The sequence below is a fragment of the Lactuca serriola genome, chromosome 7, assembly GCF_051521515.1.
Source record: "Lactuca serriola cultivar US96UC23 chromosome 7, Lser_US96UC23_V15, whole genome shotgun sequence".
NCBI classification, from domain to species: Eukaryota; Viridiplantae; Streptophyta; class Magnoliopsida; order Asterales; family Asteraceae; genus Lactuca; species Lactuca serriola.
Window position 1 is genome coordinate 2684844 of NC_136414.1, and position 9488 is coordinate 2694331.

The window sequence follows — 9488 nt, forward strand, 5'->3', positions numbered from 1 at the left end:
AAATGAGATAACCTAACACAAGAAACTCATGAAATGTGACATCCCCAATTTCACGGCCAGAAAAGACCGATTTGTTTATGCTTATTTACAAATCAGAGTATCCTTTTTGAAGAATAATATTGCAGAATTTATTCCTTAAAACATGATAATGTTATTATCAAAGCATTTCCAAATAAATGTATTTTATTTATAGTAAAACATTGGTACGTCATCGTCAATACATAAACATAAACATAAAGAAATATTACAAGTCTTACAGTAATTAAACTAGTGGCCTAATACTCATTGAAACTCTCAACATAATGTATCTTTAATATCGCTACCTATGATACAATAAATTGAGTGGGTCAGATTGGGAAACTTGGTGAGTACATAGAGTTTTCAACCCATGATAATATAATTATTATGTTTAATCATCAAACAGTTAACCCAATTTCTCATCCCCATTATCTTCCTTATTCTTAAGGATCTACCCTAAGGATCATCTATGCTGACAGTACTAGTTCAAGGATTCATCCATGATACTTGTTAGTATGTATTCTTCTATATTTATTCCTAATGATTAGTCCTAAGGAATAGGCACGAAGTCCATCGATTCCAAGGTGTATATAACAGGCACTAAGTCCATAGTTGCCATGGTTTATCTAATCGACACTAAGTCCATAGTTGTCAGTGTTATCCATTAGGCATTAAGTCCATAGCTGCCAATGTTTATATATTAGGCACTAAGTCCATAGTTGCTAGGGTTTTATCTTTTTTATTAATAGCATTATTTTAGGGAGTCCACCCACAATACATGTCAATGGGTTTTTAGAGTACATCTGGTGAACACTTAGTTCAAAAACACCTATAGGTTGCGTGTAACGCCCTGTCCCAAATCGTTACCCATTTGGGTGTGGGTGATGTAATTTAGATGATTCGGGTGTTTAGATTAGGTTTTGGAGCCAATGGGTATTTTGGTAAATTAACAACATGGGATTTATGAAATTGGATTCTTGTTCGGGAATTTTTATGGCAAGTATGAGTTGATAAAAGCATAGTGCTTCTCGTTACCTTTTCGTGGATATAAGGATCGTCAGAATCGGATCAATAACAAAGAAGTTATGGCCTTCAGAGTATTTTAGGGTTTAATAGGAAACCCTAGTACGCGGGGCGTACTGGTGCGAAGTGTAGTACGTTGAGTGTGCACTTATGTACGCTTAGCGTACCAAGTGGGAAGGATCGCGAAGCCTCGGCCTCGTACGTTGGGCGTACAAGGAGTATGTTGGGCATACAAGGGGTGCAAGAAACCTTAATTTTAAGTGTGTGTACCCTATTTAAGCATCTTAAGTCTTTAGGGTTGGTCTTTTTACCAGCCCCTAAACCTCCTAAAACCCTAAATCGACCCTTAGCCTCCATTAATGTGCATTTGAGCTCTTTAGGAGAATTTGGTGTTGTTTTGCTCATTTTGAAGATATTGAAGAAGGATGAAGGTCCATAGCTTGGTGGGGAACTTAGAGATCTAGAATCATTCATCACTTTGCAAGCTCCTAGAGGTATCAAGTTCAAATCTTGACTTGTTAAAGCTTATATCTATTATTGTCTTGATTTTCATGCTTTTGGGTTGATTGATGAGTTAAGATGTTTAAAGGACTTATTCTTGTAGATCTGAGTTGTTATGAGGTTCTTAAGCATAAAGGTGCAAGCTTTATGAGGTTTAAGGTCACATGCATGCGTTAAGTTACCTAATAAGTCTTTTTGAGCTTTAAGAGTTTCATTTAGTCATGCATGAACGTAAAGTTAGCAACTTTACGTGATTATCCAACTCAAAGAAGTTAGATATATGTTTTGGATCAATGTCTTATCGGATTAAGGAAGAAAAATGAGATTGGGCTGAATGGAGGAGTACGTCGGGCTTACAAGCCCTTAAGCCAGTATGCTTAGAGTACAATCTGAGTACACCCCACGTAATCAGTATGAATGGATTTTAGTGTTTGGGCTTCATTTTGGGCTTAGATGTTTTGGGCCATGTTGGGCCATTAGGTTTTGGATTGATATTTATTATGAAAGGGCCACTATGGGATTTGGGCCCAATTTGGAAAATTAGGCCATATTTGGGTCTTGGGTGTTTATTTGGAATTTGGGATCGTGGATTCTTGAATTGGGCCTCGACTTTGGGCCAAGTTATGAAGAGGGTAAAAAGATATTTTACCCTAGTTTTGACACTTAGCGTGGTTCGGATCTGATTATTGATGGATGATTAACTTGTGATTGGTAGCACGTGGATTCTTGTGGGGCAGTAGCCAGAAATTCTTTCTGTGAGATTCGGAAGTGTGAGGTAAGTTTTCTCACTATGTTTAGGGGGTCGAAGGCACCAATGTCGGCCCATGGTTTGCTATGTAGGGTGTTAGATGCCTATGTGACTCTTGCATATGTATGTGCTTGTATGCTTACTGGGTGGGGCCCGATGGTTATTCTGTATGTTAGTATCTGGTTATGCATATATGATTTGTATGTTGGTGGGGCCCGATGATTGTACAATATGTTATTATCTTTGTAATTTTAGTACTAATACCCATGACCTTTCATTTCCATAGGATCCATGGGTTAAACATTCCATGGACTATCCATGAAAGCTTAGTCCAACCTAAATGAACTTGGCCACCATATATATATATATATATATATATATATATATATATATATATATATATATATATATATATATATATATATATATATATATATGATGTGGTCCCATAATTATCTAACATCCATTTGGATTTTTAAATTATTTTTGTGTAATTTTGATTTTGTATAACAATTTGTATGTTTTTATAATTATTCAGCAACTTCATTCATCGCAGTATAGCACAACAGGGTAATATTGTTATTTTTCATCATTCAACACAGTCAATCAGATGTATAATCAAACAACATGATTTCTTTCAGAGTCAAAAAACTTTCTTTTACGGACTTTCCTAGACAACACTTTTTTCGGACAGAAACTATTAAACGAGAAATAAAAATTTGAATTACTATTTAGTTTTTTTATTAACTTTAAAGGTAAGTTGCTTTAATTTCACAAAACGAGGTTGTTATTGGGCTTTTGAAAATTCTTACCAGGACCTCATTCTTTCAATTAAAAAGCTCCCATAAAATCATTTTTAATTACTTAACCACTAATATATTTCAATAAAGCAAACTAAATGATGCTGTGATAACCAATAAACCATTCTCTCTATAAATTATTTTTACCAATTATAGACCATCAATGTAAATGCAATTTGATGACACAGTCCTCACTTATATAAAAGATAGTAAAGTAGTAAGTAATAATAAAAATATAAAAAAAGAACAATCATGTTTCTTTTTTAGGCAACACCACTTTAGATGTAATAATAATAAGAGATATCGTATTAATGACAGAACTACAACAGCCTAATTAATAAATTAAATTATTCTTATGCATAAACTATGTAGGGCTAATACATAAACATCATTATATTTTATTATATCTTTTTGGCTTGATCATTTAATTTTTTAATTTGTGTTAAAAAAACAAACTAAATAAATGTCTGCCAAATAAATAATGTCTATTTTTTTAAACCATCATGATTTTCAAAAATTCCGTCACGTCTATTATTTTTTTCTCTATAATAAAACACACACACACACACACATATATATATATATATATATATATATATATATATATATATATATATATAACCGAAATTTCAGTGTTTTTGTTGAAAAAACTTCCTGGTAAATTTATAACTAGTAAACTCATGTAACATAAAACATAGAAAACAAATTTATAACAAATAGTAAATTCATGTTAAGGGTGGTAGGAGTAGATTGTGATGGAGAGATTTAGGTTGGTAGTACCGTCGAGAGCATTGCTCTAAGAATAAGCGGGTTGAGAGAAAAATCTCACATGCGGGTTGTGTAAATCGCTGCCCCCCCCCCCCCCCCCCCCCTCTCTCTTGTTCTAAGTACCATATGTTGTTTTGTATACTTTTAACTGAGTGAGTTGGAAAAAGAATTATTTACATATGTTGTGGATTGAGAAAAATAAAAGAAATAAGAGAAAGAAAATCTGGTGTGAAATTTATGTTTTAAAACGACAATCTAACCTACTCCTAAACTACACCTTAAATCCACATATGTCCACGATGGGACTTGAACCATCAACCTCAAGGAGAGAGGACAACACCGGATACTGCTAGGCTACAAGCCCTTTGATATATTCACATATGTTGTGTTGAAAGTATGTTGTTTTAAATTGAAAATATCAAAAAATAATTTCTTAACTTCTTTTTACTTTATCGAAATTATTATAACTTTTATTTTGACTATAATATCCCAAAAGTTAAAAGATTACACGTAATATTTTCATACTCAATATAAAATTATTTTTCATCTATATTTATGTTGTGAATCTAATACTAAGAGAACCAAGTTAAAAACTTGACCTCGATTGTAAATATTGATCATGTAAAATGTGGCATATGATAACTATTTTTCTTCGATTCTTAATTTAAGCAATTTCCTTTTGTTTATTAAAAAATTAGGTGTAAGACTCATGTATTACATGGTTAATTAAAAAAAATTAAATATCAAAAATGTAAACATTAAGTATTTTTTAAAATTAATTTGAAAATAAAGAAGGAAAAAACATATTTATTGCAATTTAAGATCATATTTATTGCATTTAATACTTTACTTATATAGCTATATGTATTATGTGGCTTTTTTATTTTAAAATTTAAAAAAACCTAGAAATTGACATGTGGATATTATTTATTTGAAAAATACCACAAAATGCCAAGTGTCAAAAATTATGAGAGATTGACATGTGGCAAAATGGATCTTTATTTATTAGAGTAGATTTATATTAGAGTAGATAACATCGTTTTAGTTCTTCTATTCAGCAACAAATTACCAAAAATACGAACGAAATTTTCACTTTTTATGGGACATATCGACGCAATTCTACAACGTTACCTAAAACGAAAAAAAAAAAAAAAAAAAAAAAAAAAAAACTCTAATAAACAAACGTTGCTATTTTATGTAAACTATATATATATATATATATATATATATATATATATATATATATATATATATATATATATATATATATAATAAATTGCTCATGGAAATAGTAAATTTACTAACTGTATTTGTTTAATTTAAAATAAATATCATGTTGATTGTAATAAAATAATCAATACGTTAAAGGAAAATATTAGTGGGAATGGAAAGAAAAAGTATATATGCTATTTGGCACTAATCTCACTCTTTATGACATAAGCTTTGAACAAAGAAAGCTTGAAATTAATAATTTAATTCTTTTGTAATCAATGGTAGTGATGACTATGAAGCACCCATATATGTTGTCTATATAAAGCATTTGGTTTTCACATTCATGGTCCATAAACAAAGTTAGGAAATCAAAGGGAGATTTAAGGTGGATACTTATGGTTGGAGCTCTCTATCGCCTCAACCCTGAAAGGAAATCGATCATGGTGGTTCATGGCTGCTCTTTCATGAATGCTTGTAGGTGCACCAATGTTGTTGTAGTGTGCATTCTAAGGTTAGCATGAAGGTGGAGCCATGGTTTGATCATCTTTTTGGGATTGGGGTGAAGGGAGCTCCTCCCATGATCAATGTCTTTCAACTATTTGTTGACATATATGTTATCTTTTTAGTTGTGATCATAATTTAAACATTCATCTCTTTATTAGGCTATGTATTTTCTATTTACTGATGAGGTATATTATATTAGTGACGATTTTTTGAATGATAAAAATAGATATATCTAAAAAAAAATAAGTATATTTATTGCAGATATTTGATTTCATGGAATCCTGGGTTCTTATGATGATTTATTGCAGAGAGATGAATCCAGTTCACAATCGGTACATGAAGGACGACAAAGATATATGCATATGCAACTTCCATTGTAGCCTCTTCAATGGCAAATGTAACGTTGAATTGTTACTAATGTGGAGTCTATTAACATTAATTAAAACATCTAAATATGAAATTGAATCTGCTAGCTAGCAATCACCAAAGAAGAAGCTCGTTGCATAGTGGTGTATGTATACACATGAACATATTTAACAATTTTAATTAGCTTATAAATATATATTACATAAATCGAAGACTTCAACACAATGTAAATCCTGAATCTGACACAAATTTTAATATATGTTGTAAATATGTAATACGACGAGCAATCAAATATGTAAAAATAAATAGCTAAATTTTAAAAGGAAAAATGACACTGTAGCACAACCAAGTTTTGAATTTGTCCCGGATTGGTCATCAATGTCTTTTTTTTTTTTTGCAATAAGTCGCTAAAGTTGAATATCCGGTGTCAATTACACTATTTTTAAAGTGATAAAACACACTATTTTTAGAGGGATAAAGAGTGACATTGCTGACTTGACATGTCACTAAAGTTGAATATGCTAACATGGTTCATTTAATTATATTTTTTCATTAACCTCAAAATTGTTGTTACTGTTATTATTTATTAATTAAAACTATATTCCAAGAACAAATTATCTTACCAACAGATCCTATGATCACCACCACCACCATTATCTTCCTCTAGCACACCACCACCATTAAAATCTAGAGATGCGATACATCAATGAACACACAATCAAAACTAGAAACCAATAACAAAACAAGGAACAATGAACACAACTCAAAACTATCAATTTGTAAAAAAAAATGAAAAACCTGATTTTGTACAAAACCCCAAAACCTAAAAAAACTATTGATCATCATCTTTAAAAAATAAAATCAAGGAAATCGGAAGAACAAAGAAGAAGAAATCGGTACTACCAGATACAAAGAAGAAAAATCAGAAAAAGAAATTGATGACACGTCCCTCAGAGCGGGTCAGAATGTGACGTCCCTATTTTAACGGCCAGAAAAGACCGATTTTGTTTATGCTTTGTAAAAATCAGAGTACTTCTTTTCATAAAAATGTTGCGGAATTTGTTCCCAGAAAAACACGATAAATATGTTATCGAAACATTTTCGAAGATACGTATTTTATTCATTTTAAAACGTTTGGGATGTCATCGTCAATACAGAAACATAAGCATAAACGGAACTTACATTTATTTACACTAGTGATCTACATCTCTTTAATCTCTCAGTGTAATGTGACTTCATATCAACACCTGTGATATAAATAAACTGAGTGGGTAAGGTTGGAAAACTTGGTGAGTACATAGGGTTTTCAACCCACAATAATATAATTATTATGTTTAAACAATCAAACAATCAACCCAATTACTCATCCCCATTATCTCCTTTACTCTTAAGGATCTATCCTAAGAGTCATCTATCCTGCATTCGTTTATTCCGAAGTCCCTTGCTTCCAGGGTTATAGGACTGGCACTAAATACATAGCTGCCAATGCTCGTTCGTAAAGCACTAATTCCATAGCTGCTATAGTTTATTCATCGGGTACTAAATCCATAGCTACCGGTGTTTATCTAATAGGTACTAAGTCCATAGCTACCAATTCCTAATAGGTACTAAGTCCATAGCTACCAGTTCCTAACAGGTACTAAGTCCATAGCTACCAGTGTTTGTCCAATAGGCACTAAGTCCATAGCTGTCGATGTTATTTGTTAGGCACTAAGTCTATAGCTGCCAATGTTACTCACATCATCTTTTATCTCTCATCATTCATCTACACATCTCATACCCAACATACTTGTATATTTAAAATACGTATACAGTTCAAATCATTTAAAACATGTATAAAAAAACGTTCATCCAGCATTGACAGCAAGTATTCAGATAATATGCACACATAGCACGTAGTTTATATAAAATACTTCATATCTATGTGTAAGATGAAAGTAACTATGCACTCACTTGAGAAAGTGGTAACTCGGTACTCGGACAACATTTCGTTTACTTTAAAATAATTTTCTTCAACGAAACCTAGTATTATTACCACTAGATTTAGTCAAATATTTATCGTGACTAATTATTAGTCTTATTATTATTATATAAGCGTTTAAAAAATACTTTCCAACCACTATGTACAGACAGAGGGCAGACATAAAACACCAGAGGGCAGGACCATTTTGGCGTATAGCACTTCTGAAATCCAACAACCCTATGCAGCCCTTTAAACCAGATTCCCCGTACCGCGAGTAGTTAAAAAGATATTATAACGACACTTATATAAGTTATAATAATAGCTCAAATATTTATTATAAATTTATAATAACAATACTAATTTTAAATATAAACTATATTTAAAATAGGGTAAGCATAACTTACTTACAAGGGGATTTTAGCTAGGAGTCGGGCTCTGCAGGGGCAGAACTTCGTCGCTGAATCTTTCTAAGAAAGATTCGTGCAGCGCTTCAGCGCTCACCTTACTATACTAAAACTACAGAAAGAGAAGTCGAATCACGAGAGACCGAAATGCTCGGGGGATAAGAAGAGAAAGACTCTTGAATCAAGAGAATGATGCAAAAAATATGAGAGCCCAAGCCTCTTATTTATAGTAATTGAATTTACAAAAACTACCCTCCATGATTACTTAATGACCTTAAAACGACTAAACACCCCTTCATAATACTATTTTAAATAGATTTAACAATATTTGTACTAAACTAATGTCGAAAGAACTCAACATTAGTCTTATAATGACCGCATAGTCGATACCTTTCTAATGATATATACATATGTATATATATGTGTACGTATATATGATTTATACTTTATTTTAATACGTAAATATGCTATTATAATTTTTAACTCGTTCATACGAACTCCGTTTTTGACGTTATTTATATCCACGCGTAGGTGGAGACGTACTCTACAACTTTCGTTTAGACTCCGTCGGCTAATTTTGGCTTTATTTTTAAAGTTATATTTTTAACAGGACGGGACAGGATTGGTCCGTTAAAATCTCATAACTTCTTCATCCGATGTCCATTTTCGTCTGTTCTTTTATCGTTACGCTAATAATAACGAGATCTTCGATTCTCGTTTAGGTTGTGTCGGCTAAAAACCGCTCAATCTAATACTCGAACTTCGGGCTGTACACCGCTAATCCGAAACTTCGAAAAATCATAACTTCCTCATACGAAGTCAGATTTAGGCGTTCTTTTTATGGGCGTTTTCAGGTTAACATATTCTACGACTTTCATTTAGATTACTAAGGCTAAAATTCGCTCTATAATAAATTCACTATTTACGTATTCGCGGTGTCGTGTCGGTTCCGTTGCTAAAATTCGACGGGTCATAACTTCTTCGTTATAACTCAGATTTCGGCGCTCTTTATATGTACGGAACCCTTGACACATATTCTACAACTTGGTTAATATTATTTATTCTAAATAATCTTTTGTCAAAAAGTCCTTTTCGACCCCTATTATCTCTAAATTGACTAACCTGAATCTACTGGCGTTACACAGAAGTAAGAGAGCCCCCGACAAGGAATTCCTAGAAAG